Raw genomic sequence first — 17,525 nt, forward strand, 5'->3', positions numbered from 1 at the left:
AAGTTTTCTGTCTTGACGCTTTGATATTTTCCTTGGTCTACCAGTATGTTTGCCTTTAACAACCTTCCCATGTTGTTTGTATTTGGTCCAGAGTTTAGACACAGCTGACTGTGAACAACCAACATCTTTTGCAACATTGCGTGATGATTTACCCTCTTTTAAGAGTTTGATAATCCTCTCCTTTGTTTCAATTGACATCTCTCATGTTGGAGCCATGATTCATGTCAGTCCACTTGGTGCAACAGCTCTCCAAGGTGTGATCACTCCTTTTTAGATGCAGACTAACGATCAGATCTGATTTGATGCAGGTGTTAGTTTTGGGATGAAAATTTACAGGGTGATTCCATAATTTATTCCTCAGAATTGAGTAAGTCCATATTTTTTTCCCTCTGCTTGGTCTAAAAAAGTAACCGTTACTGACTGCCACAATTATTTTTCCTGATTTCTTATAGTGTTTCTTAAAGCCAGAAAGTTGCCATTTGAAATGACTTTAGTTTTGTGTCATGTCTGTGATCTGCTTTTTTCTACAAAATTAAACAACTGAATGAACATCCTCCGAAGCCGGAGGATTTTGCCTAAATGGGATTGGTGATGGATGCACTGAATTTTGTGAATGTAATATTTTGAGATTAGAATATTGTGAGATTCGTTTCAAATATGTTAGCAATCACATCATTAAAAATAAAATTGTCCTCAAAAAAAAAAAAAAAAAAAAATTCTGTTAGTTCAATTCATCCAAATTCATTTGGATGCTTGTTCAATGATTGGGGGACCACAAACAAAAATAGTCTGGATTGCCTCGTGTGTAGGGAGGGCAATGCCAGACACCACTGAGGGGAGGGGCAGCAGAAGTCTTTATCACAGCATTTAAGTAAATAAGCACAGACCGAGACGTCATTTCGCAGGCAAGTACAATAATTTGAATTTGATGCGGGTGGAAATGTGTAGCCAATGGCATCTTATAAGAAGTGAGGTATTGTGCCCTTTTGGGATGATCGAAAACAAGATGTGTCTCCTTGTTCTGGATCATCTGTAAGACTAGAAAAACACAAGTTTATTCTTTGTTTCAAATGAGCAGTTACGTAGGAAGTTCAGTAGTATCACTTGCATGGTAGGGTAACATCAGCTAAGGGCCCTGTCCCACTGGGGAGAGGAGTAATTGCGCATGAATTGAGTACACAAATTACAGGCGTTCGTTGTAGTCCGCAACAAAAATGGCCAAAAATGACAAATGTCCCAGTATGAATTACAGATATATTAATAATATATAGCGAATATATGATGAACAGTCACGGTTATATAAAGCATGTAGTGAGGAAACTGATCTGACACATTGAGATTATCACGGCAGTATTACGGGTGTATTATGAATGCATTGCGCACATGTTGCACGTGCACAGCATCTGCATTGCGGTCATAAAAGAAGCGCACTCGGGCTGTTGGCATCACTATTCACACCAACAATACAGGCTCTGGAGCATTTGCTGGACTTAGACAAGTTGATCACAGAGTGTTGTCATGCGAGGGTTAACTGTTGATGAGTTTGGGGAGCAGGAGGGGGAAGCCGCTCGGGTGTGAGACTGTGTTTTTTTGGGGTTTTTTTGAGTGAGTTGTGGCTAAAACAGCAACTCTTCCTTTTGTTGGTGTTAAATAAAAGTCCTGGATTGCAGCAGCTATGTCTTTGTGGATTTACACAGCCGGACCGGCACTGACTGGCAAGTATGTCACTTTCTGCCACATATAGTACTTTGGGTTTATGTGACGTGTTTGTTATGCATTCACAGATTGTCCGCAAATCAGCTGCACAGCAGATGTAATAAAGATGCTTTATTCATGGACAATTTGTATGCATTCGCTACAACATATTTTAGTTTGTGATGTGGACATGATAGGTACGATATATATCTGTTTTACACACTGTCCCAGTCCGCCGCCAAGCCGAAAATCCCCGTCAGTTGTGGATATCAGCAGTTAACGGCAGATATACAGCGCATAGAGTGAGTATGTATTGTGTATGAATTGAGTATTTATGGAGTATGTAAGGCGGATATTATCCGCATCCAAATTTTTGAACAGCTCAAAAATCCTGGCTGCGGACATGCGTGCCTCTGCGGATGATCACGGCCGTGTTCGGATGACGGCCGACTCATACAGTGTTACACGGATATTGCGGATGTTTGGCGAATATGGGCCAATTTTGTGTGGAATCCATACGCAAATCCTCCTAAACGCCAGTGGGACAGGGTCCTAAGACACTTTGGCCATGTGGTGCATCTCTCCAGGCATGATCCATCATGCAGGCGCTTTAGTGTTGAGGACCTCAGTGGCTGTAGAAGGACACCTGCATGCCCATGCTTCATAGATACAACCCCAATTCCAATGAAGTTGGGACGTTGTGTAAAATGTAAATAAAAACAGAATACAATGATTTGCAAATCCTGTTCAACCTATATTCAATTGAATACACCACAAAGACAAGATATGTTCAAACTGATAAACTTTATTTTTGTTCAAATATTTGCTCATTTTGAAATGGATGCCTGCAACACATTTCAAAAAAGCTGGGACAGTGGTATGTTTACCACTGTGTTACATCACCTTTCCTTCTCAATCAATCAATCAATCAATCAATCAATCAATCAATCAACTTTTTTCTTATATAGCGCCAAATCACAACAAACAGTTGCCCCAAGGCGCTCCATATTGCAAGGCAAGGCCATACAATAATTATGAAAAACCCCAACGGTCAAAACGACCCCCCCTTCTAACAACACTCAGTAAGCATTTGGGAACTGAGGACCCTAATTGTTGAAGCTTTGTAGGTGGAATTCTTTCCCATTCTTGCTTGATATACGACTTCAGTTGTTCAACAGTCCGGGCTCTCCGTTGTCATAATTTGTTCTTCATAATGCGCCACACATTTTCAATGGGCAACAGGTCTGGACTGCAGGCAGGCCAGTCTAGTACCTGCACTCTTTTACTATGAAGCCACGCTGTTGTAACACGTGCAGAATGTGGCCCGGCATTACTGTCTTGCTGAAATAAGCAGGGACGTCCCTGAAAAAGACATGTTTGGATGGTAGGATGTGTTGCTCCAAAACCTGGATGTACCTTTCAGCATTAACAGTGCCATCACAGATGAGTAAGTTGTCCATGTCATGGGCACTAACACACCCCCATACCATCACAGATACTGGCTTTTGAACTTAGCACTGGTAACAGTCTGGATGGTCTTTTTTCCTCTTTTGTCCGGAAGACACGACGTCCGTGATTTCCAAAAACAATTTGAAATGTGGACTTAGCAGACCACAGCACACATTTCCACTTTGCATCTGTCCATTTCTAATGAGCTCAGGCCCAGAAAAGGCGGCTTTCGCTTTGCATGGTAGAGTTTTGACTTGCACTTGTAAATGTACAACCCCTAGCAAAAATTATGGATTCACCGGCCTCAGAGGATGTTCATTCAGTTGTTTAATTTTGTAGAAAAAAGCAGATCACAGACATGACACAAAACTAAAGTCATTTCAAATGGCAACTTTCTGGCTTTAAGAAACACTATAAGAAATCAGGAAAAAAAATTGTGGCAGTCAGTAACGGTTACTTTTTTAGACCAAGCAGAGGGAAAAAAATATGGAATCACTCAATTCTGAGGAAAAAATTATGGAATCATGAAAAACAAAAGAACGCTCCAACACATCACTAGTATTTTGTTTTACCACCTCTGGCTTTTATAACTGCTTGCAGTCTCTGAGGCATGGACTTAATGAGTGACAAACAGTACTCTTCATCAATCTGGCTCCAACTTTCTCTGATTGCTGTTGCCAGATCAGCTTTGCAGGTTGGAGCCTTGTCATGGACCATTTTCTTTAACTTCCCCCAAAGATTTTCAATTGGATTAAGATCCGGACTATTTGCAGGCCATGACATTGACCCTATGTGTCTTTTTGCAAGGAATGTTTTCACAGTTTTTGCTCTATGGCAAGATTTCTGTGTAGGCTCTCAGTTGTCCAGGTGGTTTCCATAGTAGAGAAGCTTGAATCTTCGACTGGACTGGGTTGCTTGACGCGAGGACGTTTCGCTTCAAATCGCAGAAGCTTCCTCAGCTAAAATTCTTGCTCTGGTGGTCTGACTTCTGTCTTGACTCTTGTAGAGAAGAATAATCAAGAAGTCACAAAAGCTGGAGTTTTAAACCTAACCAGACCCCTCCTACCGACAGACTGCTATAGGCTAGCGATTAAACAATAGCTCTAATCAGCACCTATTGTGCTCTAGTTAGCACCCTCCTAATGACAGGGCAGCTGTCCCTCTCCTGATGGCTCCCTTGATGACTCTGCTGATGACGTGAATAAACTCATTACCATGAACAAAAGACTGAAACTGCTTTGACCTGAGTACCCCATTGTAAACAGGGGATAAAGCGTGCCTCAGACCCACTCCCAGGTTAAGGCTGGGTTTCAAACGTTTCACAAAGAATGCCTCCTTGACCCCTCTCTCAAACCATTTCTTCTCTCTGGCTAATATTTTAACTTTCTTGTCCTCAAAAGTGTGGTTAGTGTCTTTAAGGTGGAGATGAACTGCAGACTGAGGTCCACTGGCGCCCTCTCTGCGGTGCTGGTATAGCCTTTTGTGTAAAGGTTGCTTAGTCTCACCGATGTAGTGTTCGTTACAGTTTTCCTGACATCTGATAGAATACACTACATTGCTCTGTTTGTAACTAGGGATCCTGTCCTTAGGGTGAACTAATTTCTGTCTCAAGGTGTTAACCGGTTTAAAGTAAACTGGGATTTTGTGCTGTCTGAAGATCCTCTGTAGTTTTTCCCCTACTCCTGCTAAATAAGGGAGAGACACTCCTCTTCTTCTTGTCTCCGTCTCCTGTCTATCTGGTCTCTTTGTTCTCTGGGACTTCTGCACTTTGTCCAGGGACCATCGTGGGTACCCACATACTGAGAGGGCTTTCCGGACACATTGTTATTCTTTAGCCCTTCCCTCTGCAGTTGTGGGCACCTGTAGGGCTCTGTGTTGAAGTGTCCTGATCACCCCGAGCTTGTGTTCAAGGGGTTGGTTTGAGCCAAAGAGCAGATATTGGTCAGTGTGAGTTGGTTTTCTGTAAACCCCTGTCTGGAGTTGCCTGTTCTCTCCAATCGTAACATCACAGTCCAAGAAGGCTAAATGGTTGTTTCTGGCATCCTCACGTGTGAACTTGATATTGGTGTCCAGATTAGCCACAATGGGGGATACTGGAGACCCCATCGCACAACCATGAATCTGCCTGTAGTAATTCCCCCTAAACAGGAAATACATGGTGTTAAGACAGATCTCCAAGAATTGGCAGATGTGGTCTGGTGTGAGTTTGGTCCTTTCAAGTAGAGACTCATCCTCCAGCAGTCTCTGCCTCACAGCTGAGACAGCTTCAGCGGTGGGGATGCAGGTGAACAACAAAGTCACATCAAATGACACGATTGTTTCATCTGCCTCCAGCTGCAGGTCCTTGATCTTGTTCACAAAATCTTGTGTGTTCTCCACATGGTGTTCTGAGTTACCCACTAGAGGAGCCAAAATCCATTTGAGGTGCTTGGCCAAATTGTATGTGATGGAATCTGTGCTACATACAATAGGCCTGAGTGGCACGTCCTGTTTGTGGATTTTGGGCAGTCCATAGATACACGGAGTGGCGTCCCCAGGGTATACTCTGTAGTATGTCTGCCTGTCGATGAGTCCCTCTTTGGCAAGATGGCAAGATGCATTATCATCTTGAAAAATGATTTCATCATCCCCAAACATCCTTTCAATTGATGGGTTAAGAAAAGTGTCCAAAATATCAACGTAAACTTGTGCATTTATTGATGATGTAAATGACAGCCATCTCCCCAGTGCCTTTACCTGACATGCAGCCCCATATCATCAATGACTGTGGAAATTTACATGTTCTCTTCAGGCAGTCATCTTTATAAATCTCATTGGAACAGCACCAAACAAAAGTTCCAGCATCATCACCTTGCCCAATGCAGATTCGAGATTCATCACTGAATATGACTTTCATCCAGTTATCCACAGTCCACGATTGCTTTTCCTTAGCCCATTGTAACCTTGTTTTTTTCTGTTTAGGTGTTAATGATGGCTTTCGTTTAGCTTTTCTGTATGTAAATCCCATTTCCTTTAGGCAGTTTCTTATAGTTTGGTCACAGACGTTGACTCCAGTTTCCTCCCATTCGTTCCTGTTTTTTTTTTTTTTTGTGCATTTTCAATTTTTGAGACATATTGCTTTACGTTTTCTGTCTTGACGCTTTGATGTCTTCCTTGGTCTACCAGTATGTTTGCCTTTAACAACCTTCCCATGTTGTTTGTGTTTGGTCCAGAGTTTAGACACAACTGACTGTGAACAACCAACATCTTTTGCAACATTGCGTGATGATTTACCCTCTTTTAAGAGTTTGATAATCCTCTCCTTTGTCTCACTTGACATCTCTTGTGTTGGAGCCATGATTCATGTCAGTCCACTTGGTGCAACAGCTCTCCAACGTGTGATCACTCCTTTTTAGATGCAGACTAACGAGCAGATCTAATTTGATGCAGGTGTTAGTTTTGGGGATGAAAATTGACAGGGTGATTCCATAATTTATTCCTCAGAATTGAGTGAGTCCATATTTTTTTCCCTCTGCTTGGTCTAAAAAAGTAACCGTTACTGACTGCCACAATTTTTTTTTCCTGATTTCTTATAGTGTTTCTTAAAGCCAGAAAGTTGCCATTTGAAATGACTTTAGTTTTGTGTCATGTCTGTGATCTGCTTTTTTCTACAAAATTAAACAACTGAATGAACATCCTCCGAGGCCGTTGATTCCATAATTATTGCCAGGGTTTGTAGCAACAAACTGTGTTAACTGACAATGGTTTTCTGAAGTGTTCCTGAGCCCACACGGTGAGATCCTTTACATGATGCCGGTTTTTAATGCAGTGCTGCCTGAGGGATCGAATGTCATGGGCATTCAATGTTGGTTTTCGGCCTTGTCACTTACGTCTAGAAAGTTCTCCAGATTCTCTGAATCTTCTGATTATATTATGGACTGTAGATGATGGAATCCCTTAATTCCATGCAATTGAATGTTGAGAAACATTGTTCTTAAACTGTTGGACTATTTTTTCATGCAGTTGTTCACAAAGTAATGATCCTCACCCCATCTTTGCTTGTGAATGGCTGAGACTTTTGGGGATGCTCCTTTTATACCCAGTCATGACACTCACAATAGTGTCCTCAGTTCCCAAACACTTATTGAGTGTTGTTAGAAGGAAAGGTGATGTAACACAGTGGTAAACATACCACTACCCCAGCTTTTTTGAAACGTGTTGCAGGCATCCATTTAAGAATGAGCAAATATTTGCACAAAAACAATAAAGTTTATCAATTTGAACATTAAATATCTTGTATGTGTGGTGTCTTCATTTAAATATAGGTTGTAGAGGATTTGCAAATCATTGTATTCTGTATTTATTTACATTTTAGACAATGTCCCAACTTCATTTCATTTCATTTCATTTATTTATTTATTTCATTCATTTAAAAGAAAAAAAAAAAAAAACAGAAAAGCAGAAATGAAGCATCTCCATTACCAGAATGAAAAGGAGCAGAGAGAAGAACAAGTCTTATATTTTCTGCCCCTTTTTACAATACAATCTTTCAATATCCAGGGTCATTTTTCAACATTATTTAACAGATTGTATTTCTTTAACTTGTCACATACCACTGACTTATTTCATAATTATGACCATTATTAAATAGATTACATCTCTGACAGGTTACATTTTTAAACTTAAAACATTTTATACATTATTAACAAATTACATTTTTTTTAACTTCCTTACAGCCCACTAACTTATTTTATAGTTTCATACTTACTTAATACATCTAGTTTAATACGTTTTTTAAATAATTTAAGCGACCTTAATTCTTTAATTTCTTTGTTGAGATTGTTCCATAATTTTACACCATTTACTGCAATACTCCGTTCTTTTACTCTGGTTCTGTATCTTGGTTTTCTAAAGACTTCTATTCCTTTCAGTTTATAACTACTTACTCTTTTCTCAAACATATTTTGAATGTTTGTTGGTAAAGTATTTTTATTTGCTTGGTACATTGTTTGTAATATTTTCAAATCGACCAAATCACGAAATTTAAGTACCCTGTACTTAATGAACAATCAATCAATCAATCAATCAACTTTTTTCTTATATAGCGCCAAATCACAACAAACAGTTGCCCCAAGGCGCTCCACATTGCAAGGCAAGGCCATACAATAATTATGAAAAACCCCAACGGTCAAAACGACCCCCTATGAGCAAGCACTTGGCCACAGTGGGAAGGAAAAACTCCCTTTTAACAGGAAGAAACCTCCAGCAGAACCAGGCTCAGGGAGGGGCAGTCTTCTGCTGAGACTGGTTGGGGCTGAGGGAAAGAACCAGGAAAAAGAGATCGATCACTAATGATTAAATGCAGAGTGATGCATACGGAGCAAAAAGAGAAAGAAACAGTGCATCATGGGAACCCCCCCACAGTCTACGTCTAAAGCAACATAACCAAGGGATGGTCCAGGGTCACCCGATCCAGTCCTAACTATAAGCCTTAGCGAAAAGGAAAGTTTTAAGCCTAATCTTAAAAGTAGAGAGGGTATCTGTCTCCCTGATCTGAATTGGGAGCTGGTTCCACAGGAGAGGAGCCTGAAAGCTGAAGGCTCTGCCTCCCATTCTACTCTTACAAACCCTAGGAACTACAAGTAAGCCCGCAGTCTGAGAGCGAAGCGCTCTAATGGGGTAATATGGTACTACAAGGTCCCTAAGATAAGATGGGACCTGATTATTCAAAACCTTATAAGTAAGAAGAAGAATTTTAAATTCTATTCTAGCATTAACAGGAAGCCAATGAAGGGAGGCCAACACGGGTGAGATATGCTCTCTCCTGCTAGTCCCCGTCAGTACTCTAGCTGCAGCATTCTGAACCAACTGAAGGCTTTTTAGGGAACTTTTAGGACAACCTGATAATAATGAATTACAATAGTCCAGCCTAGAGGAAATAAATGCATGAATTAATTTTTCAGCATCACTCTGAGACAAGACCTTTCTGATTTTAGAGATATTGCGTAAATGCAAAAAGGCAGTCCTACATATTTGTTTAATATGCGCTTTGAATGACATATCCTGATCAAAAATAACTCCAAGATTTCTCACAGTATTACTAGAGATCAGGGAAATGCCATCCAGAGTAACGATCTGGTTAGACACCATGCTTCTAAGATTTGTGGGGCCAAGTACAATAACTTCAGTTTTATCTGAGTTTAAAAGCAGGAAATTAGAGGTCATCCATGTCTTTATGTCTGTAAGACAATCCTGCAGTTTAGCTAATTGGTGTGTATCCTCTGGCTTCATGGATAGATAAAGCTGGGTATCATCTGCGTAACAATGAAAATTTAAGCAATACTGTCTAATAATACTGCCCAAGGGAAGCATGTATAAAGTGAATAAAATTGGTCCTAGCACAGAACCTTGTGGAACTCCATAATTAACTTTAGTCTGTGAAGAAGATTCCCCATTTACATGAACAAACTGTAATCTATTAGACAAATATGATTCAAACCACCGCAGCGCAATGCCTTTAATACCTATGACATGCTCTAATCTCTGTAATAAAATTTTATGGTCAACAGTATCAAAAGCAGCACTGAGGTCCAACAGAACAAGCACAGAGATAAGTCCACTGTCCGAAGCCATAAGAAGATCATTTGTAACCTTCACTAATGCTGTTTCTGTACTATGATGAATTCTAAAACCTGACTGAAACTCTTCAAATAGACCATTCCTCTGCAGGTGATCAGTTAGCTGTTTTACAACTACCCTCTCAAGAATCTTTGAGAGAAAAGGAAGGTTGGAGATTGGCCTATAATTAGCTAAGATAGCTGGGTCAAGTGATGGCTTTTTAAGTAATGGTTTAATTACTGCCACCTTAAAGGCCTGTGGTACATAACCAACTAACAAAGATAGATTGATCATATTTAAGATTGAAGCATTAAATAATGGTAGGACTTCCTTGAGCAGCCTGGCAGGAATGGGGTCTAATAAGCATGTTGATGGTTTGGATGAAGTAACTAATGAAAATAACTCAGACAGAACAATCGGAGAGAAAGAGTCTAACCAAATACCGGCATCACTGAAAGCAGCCAAAGATAACGATACATCTTTGGGATGGTTATGAGTAATTTTTTCTCTAATAGTCAAAATTTTGTTAGCAAAGAAAGTCATGAAGTCATTACTAGTTAAAGTTAATGGAATACTCAGCTCAATAGAGCTCTGACTCTTTGTCAGCCTGGCTACAGTGCTGAAAAGAAACCTGGGGTTGTTCTTATTTTCTTCAATTAGTGATGAGTAGAAAGATGTCCTAGCTTCACGAAGGGCTTTCTTATAGAGCAACAAACTCTTTTTCCAGGCTAAGTGAAGATCTTCTAAATTAGTGAGACGCCATTTCCTCTCCAACTTACGGGTTATCTGCTTTAAGCTACGAGTTTGTGAGTTATACCACAGAGTCAGACACTTCTGATTTAAAGCTCTCTTTTTCAGAGGAGCTACAGCATCCAAAGTTGTCTTCAATGAGGATGTAAAACTATTGACAAGATACTTTAACTCCCTTACAGAGTTTAGGTAGCTACTCTGCTCTGTGTTGGTATATGACATTAGAGAACATAAAGAAGGAATCATATCCTTAAACCTAGTTACAGCGCTTTCTGAAAGACTTCTAGTGTAATGAAACTTATTCCCCACTGCAGGGTAGTCCATCAGGGTAAATGTAAATGTTATTAAAAAATGATCAGACAAAAGGGAGTTTTCAGGGAATACTGTTAAGTCTTCTATTTCCATACCATAAGTCAGAACAAGATCTAAAATATGATAAAAGTGGTGGGTGGACTCATTTACTTTTTGAGCAAAGCCGATAGAGTCTAATAATAGATTAAATGCAGTGTTGAGGCTGTCATTCTCAGCATCTGTGTGGATGTTAAAATCGCCCACTATAATTATCTTATCTGAGCTAAGCACTAAGTCAGACAAAAGGTCTGAAAATTCACAGAGAAACTCACAGTAACGACCAGGTGGACGATAGATAATAACAAATAAAACTGGTTTTTGGGACTTCCAATTTGGATGGACAAGACTAAGAGACAAGCTTTCAAATGAATTAAAGCTCTGTCTAGGTTTTTGATTAATTAATAAGCTGGAATGGAAGATTGCTGCTAATCCTCCGCACCGGCCCGTGCTACGAGCATTCTGACAGTTAGTGTGACTCGGGGGTGTTGACTCATTTAAACTAACATATTCATCCTGCTGTAACCAAGTTTCTGTTAGGCAGAATAAATCAATACGTTGATCAATTATTATATCATTTACCAACAGGGACTTAGAAGAAAGAGACCTAATGTTTAATAGACCACATTTAACTGTTTTAGTCTGTGGTGCAATTGAAGGTGCTATATTATTTTTTCTTTTTGAATTTTTATGCTTAAATAGATTTTTGCTAGTTATTGGTGGTCTGGGAGCAGGCACCGTCTCTACGGGGATGGGGTAATAAGGGGATGGCAGGGGGAGAGAAGCTGCAGAGAGGTGTATAAGACCACAGCTCTGCCTCCTGGTCCCAACGCTAGACAGTCACAGTTTGGAGGATCCCAAAAAATTGGCCAGATTTCTAGAAATGAGAGCTGCTCCCTCTAAAGTGGGATGGATGCCGTCTCTCCTAACAAGACCAGGTTTTCCCCAGAAGCTTTGCCAATTATCAATGAAGCCCACCTCATTTTTTGGACACCACTCAGACAGCCAGCAATTCAAGGAGAACATGCGGCTAAACATATCACTCCCGGCCTGATTGGGGAGGGGCCCAGACAAAACAACAGAGTCCGACATTGTTTTTGCAAAGTTACACACCGATTCAATGTTAATTTTAGTGACCTCCGATTGGCGTAACCGAGTGTCATTACTGCCGACGTGAATTACAATCTTACCAAATTTACGCTTAGCCTTAGCCAGCAATTTCAAATGTCCTTCGATGTCGCCTGCTCTGGCCCCCGGAAGACAATTGACAATGGTTGCTGGTGTCGCTAACTTCACATTTCTCAAAACAGAGTCGCCAATAACCAGAGTTTGATCCTCGGCGAGTGTATCGTCGAGTGGGGAAAAACGGTTAGAGATGTGAACGGGTTGACGGTGTACACGGGGCTTCTGTTTAGGGCTACGCTTCCTCCTCACAGTCACCCAGTCAGCCTGCCTTCCCGACTGCACGGGGTCTGCCAGGGGGGAACTAACGGCGGCTAAGCTACCTTGGTCCGCACCGACTACAGGGGCCTGGCTAGCTGTAGAATTTTCTACGGTGCGGAGCCGAGCCTCCAATTCGCCCAGCCTGGCCTCCAAAGCTACGAATAAGCTGCACTTATTACAAGTACCGTTACTGCTAAAAGAGGCCGAGGAATAACTAAACATTTCACACCCAGAGCAGAAAAGTACGGGAGAGACAGGAGAAGCCGCCATGCTAAAACGGCTAAGAGCTAGTAGCTACGCTAAGCTAGCGGATTCCCAAACAGGGAATCCGACACTAGACAGGCTGTGGAGCAGCACAGGTAACGCACAACAACAGTGCTAAAATAAAATAAAAATCCACTAGACAGGCTGTGGAGCAGCACAGGTAACGCACAACAACAGTGCTAAAAAATAAAATAAAATAAAAATAAAAATCCACTGGACAGGTTGTGGAGCAGCACAGGCAACGCACGACAACAGTGCTAAAACAAAATAAAAATCCACTAGACAGGCTGTGGAGCAGCACAGGTAACGCACGACAACAGTGCTAAATAAAAATCCACTGGACAGGCTGTGGAGCAGCACAGGTAACGCACGACAACAGTGCTAAAAAAAATAAAATCAAAATCAAAATCCACTGGACAGGCTGTGGTGCAGCACAGGTAACGCACGACAACGGTGCCAAAACAAAACAAAAAACCACTAGACAGGCTGTGGAGCAGCACAGGTAACGCACGACAACAGTGCTAAAAAATAAAATAAAAATCCACTGGACAGGCTGTGGAGCAGCACAGGTAACGCACGACAACAGTGCTAAAAAATAAAATAAAAATCCACTGGACAGGCTGTGGAGCAGCACAGGTAACGCACGACAACAGTGCTAAAAAAAATAAAATAAAAATCCACTGGACAGGCTGTGGAGCAGCACAGGTAACACACGACAACAGTGGTAAAAAAATAAAATAGAAATCCACTGGACAGGCTGTGGAGCAGCACAGATAACACACGACAACAGTGCTAAAAAATAAAATAAAAATCCACTGGACAGGCTGTGGAGCAGCACAGGTAACACACGACAACAGTGGTAAAAAATAAAAATCCACTGGACAGGCTGTGGAACAGCACAGGTAACACACGACAACAGTGGTAAAAAATAAAATAAAAATCCACTAGACAGGCTGTGGAGCAGCACAGGTAACACACGACAACAGTGCTAAAAAAAATAAAATAAAAATCAAAATCCACTGGACAGGCTGTGGAGCAGCACAGGTAAAAATCCACTGAAAAGGCTGTGGAGCAGCACAGGTAACGCACGACAACAGTGCTAAAATAAAATAAAAATCCACTAGGCAGGCTGTGGAGCAGCACGACAACAGTGCTAAAAAATAAAATAAAAATAAAAACGAAAGCGTTAGCAAGCTAGTTAGCTTGCCAACGCTGATGAAGGTTAGCTGATAAAAGTGCTCCGTCGCGATGCTTCGACCGTTAGAGGTCTTCTTTAGGCGTTGGAGCACGGTGAAAAAGTAAAAAAAAGTAAAAAAGTCTTGAAAAAGACTGTTAATTCAAAGAACTCAAACAGCTCAGTTCAAACAGCTAACAGATACAGCAGAACACCGCTGTGCTCCGGTATGCCTCTGGATCTCTAAAACCACTGTTGCTAATCACCCTTAAAGCCCTTTTCTGCAGAATAAACAAAGGTTGTATATAAGTTGTATATGTTGATCCCCAGATTTCTACACAATAAGTTAAATATGGGAAAATCAATGAATTGTACAATGTTAATAAACCATAACTATTTAATGAATATTTTACTTTATGCAAAACAGCAATGGCTTTCGCTATTTTTCCTTTTATGTAATTTATGTGTGACTTCCATGTAAGATCTTCATCAATTATGACTCCTGAAAATTTCATTTCTTTTACCCTTTGTATATCCATTCCATCTATTTGTAATGACACGTTTTTTTTTTTTGCTCTGTCATTAAACAATATGAAATTTGTCTTATTAATATTTAGTGACAGTCTGTTTATATCAAACCAATGCTTAACCTTTTCCAATTCTGTTTTTATCACTTGTGCTACTTCCTGTATATCTGATCCAGAGTAAAACAGCATTGTATCATCAGCAAATAAAATGCTACCAAGCACATTAGATACATTCACAAAATCATTGATATACAAAATAAACAGTTTGGGTCCAAGTACTGATCCTTGTGGTACTCCATAAGAAATATTACACAATTCTGATTTGATATTATTTATCTGAACAAACTGTTTTCTGTTTTCTAAGTAGCTTTTTACCCACTGATGTGCAATACCTCTTATTCCATATTGTTGTAACTTGTGAAGCAATCTTGAGTGGTCAATAACATCAAAAGCTTTTTTCAAGTCAATAAAAATACTTACAAAATAATCCTTATTTTCTATTGTTGTTGATATTTTCTCTATTAATTCCATAATTGCCATAGCTGTCGAATGTTTTGTTCTGAATCCATACTTCATTGGAATTGGGGTTGTAATGAATTGGGGTTGTAATGAAATGGTTTCTTTTGAGAGCTGGGATTGGGCTGCTCGGGTGGTTGCCTTAGATGACCTAAGGCAGTTCCCTGCTGTGGCAATGTGGCACCAGTGCATGTTCCTGGACCTGACCTGGCACTGGTTGAATAAATGACAACCGCATCAGTTACAACATAGGAATGACACTTGTATTGCACTATATGCTGCTTTGTATCAGGTATAAAATACAGCTTTGTCTCTCAACAAGGAGAATAAAGAGGCTTTAGGTGAAAGCTACGTATGGCAGGAGTGGATGTGATCACCTTGACCCACCACTGAGTCTGCAGTTGAGTACTATGGGATGACGGAGGTGACTTTCTCTTGGCATTGCTTGTGAATGACTCACAACATCCACATGTTCTTATCTAATTTCACCCGGTGCTTTTCTCTCAAATCTGTGTCTGGTAACTTGCCTCAAATTTCAGGTAAGGAAAAAAAAAAAGGGGGGGGGGGGGGGAATCAGCTGAAAACACAAAGGGAGGAGAAGATTGTCGGAAGTTTGAGCACAATCATTTGACATATGCTTCTTTGGGGGAGCGACTTGGCTAAAATGCAACCAGATAAAATGACCCAATTCAGATGAAAGTTTCAGACATCAAAGGGAATAGAGAATGAGGGGAGAAAGAAGTGTGTAAAAAACTAAACTTTGGGATAAAGAAACCAGGACAAAATATGTGAAGAGAAAGAAAACTATTTTCTAGTACTTAAAAATTCTGAGTAAGACTTTGGACTCAGTGCAGAGCTGTTATCAATGATCATCATCAATGCCATCATCATCATCAGGAATACCTCGTGAGTAAGATTGCTCACAAGAATTCATTGGTTATGCATCTGAGTGACAAGTCGAATACGGTAGGCACAGATTATGTCACACGCCGAGGGTGCTAGGGAAGCCCCATCATGTTCCTTGCACTGTAGGTGCCTCTCTTTCTCAAAATGTACTACATCCTCTCATACAGTCTTTTGCCATCTGGTTCTGTCACGAGGAAGCTCCTCCCATCCAAGCTGATGCTGCATAATTTCAACCACGCTTTAAGAGAGTTTTTGAAACATTTTCTCTGTCCACCTTGAGACCTTGCGCCCAAGTCCAGTGCACCATAGAGGACCTGGAGTCTGCCACCTCAAGTACATATCCTGACCAGCAGAGTTGATTTTGGATCATCATGGCTTCAATGCTTGTACGGTTAGCCTCCTCCATAATGCTCTTACTTGTCTCTCAGTCTTGCCAGCTAAGAAGGTGGCATCTAGAATGGCCAGAAGTTGATCCTCTGAGGGGGCACAGACACAGTTACATATCATCAGCATACTGAAGCTCGATGAAAAAGGTGGTGGCAGTCTTAGTTTTCACCTTTGTCCGTTCTATAAACAACCTCTATGCCGTCAGGTAGTCTGTCTTGCATTAGGTGGAAAATAGTAGATATAACAATGGAAATCCTTGCACCTCAAAAAGCCTCAGTATTACCAGTACTGCCAAGGACTTTGGTGAACATGCCAAGAATTCTTAGTGACATAAATTTTTCAGGGCAGCTGTACTTTGTCAAGATCTGCTGTACAGCTACTTGGTTGACTGAGTCAAATGCCCTTGTGAGATCTATAAAGGTCATGAAGAGTGGCTGGTGTTGCTCCTTACATTTCTCTTGTAACTGCCGGGTGGTAAAGATGGTATTGATCGTTCCTCTATTAGCTCAAAAGTTGTACTGAGACTCTGGAAGGAAATCCTCAATGTATAGGTATATTGTAGGTGATTAGTGAGGAGTCTAGCAAAGATCTTTCCAGCAATACAAAGAAGGGAGATGCCACGGTAGTTGCCTCAGTCAGATTTATCCCCGTTCTTGAAAATTCTAACTATGTCTCTGTATCTCGCAGATCCAGAGTTACCTCCACTGGTCTGCCAGATGAATGAAGATGTTATTCATATTCCAGACATATTCCATCCACACCTGGAGCCTTACCATTTCTCATTTGATTGACTGTGGTTTTTGCTTTGCTGGGACTCAGTTCTGTTCAAACCTTAGCAATGATTGGCAACTGAGCGATCTTCTCAAAAACAGATTCAACAGAAGAACTGCAGTTTAAGAGTTCTATAAAGTGTTCTTTCCAGTGGTGGTTAATGCTTACTGCATCTTTCAAGAGGTTACCATCTTTGTCTTTTATAGATGTTACACTACATGTGCTGGGTCAAAGATAGATTTAATAGCACTAAAAAAAGCCACGGCTGTCAGCAAGATCAGTCCGTTTCACTTTGTTGGCCCACCACTGGTCTTTTATCTGACAAATTTGCGTTTGAACCTCAGCCCTAATGGTATGATTGGCACTCTTTTTAACCTCGTTAGCAGAGTCACATTGCACAGAAAGCCTTCCTTTTTTCAGATATGAAGTCTGCAATCGCGTGGTCATTTTCATCGAACCAGTCCTGATGTTTTCCAGATTGCAGTCAATTGAGCCTTCACTATAAGTAACAATGGTTGCTTTCAAATTGTCCCACTACTTCTCAACATTATCGCCTTTGGCAGACGAGAGAGTTCGATAGAGAGCAAGGTGCAGTAGTTTGCACATCTCCGGATCTTACAATCTCTTAACATTTAATTTCCTTCTCGATCTCAAGGTCAGGACCTCCTTTGGATTACAGCTTGAACTATGACATAGCA

The sequence above is a fragment of the Thalassophryne amazonica genome, chromosome 4 (genome assembly GCF_902500255.1).
Source record: "Thalassophryne amazonica chromosome 4, fThaAma1.1, whole genome shotgun sequence".
Classification (NCBI taxonomy): domain Eukaryota; kingdom Metazoa; phylum Chordata; class Actinopteri; order Batrachoidiformes; family Batrachoididae; genus Thalassophryne; species Thalassophryne amazonica.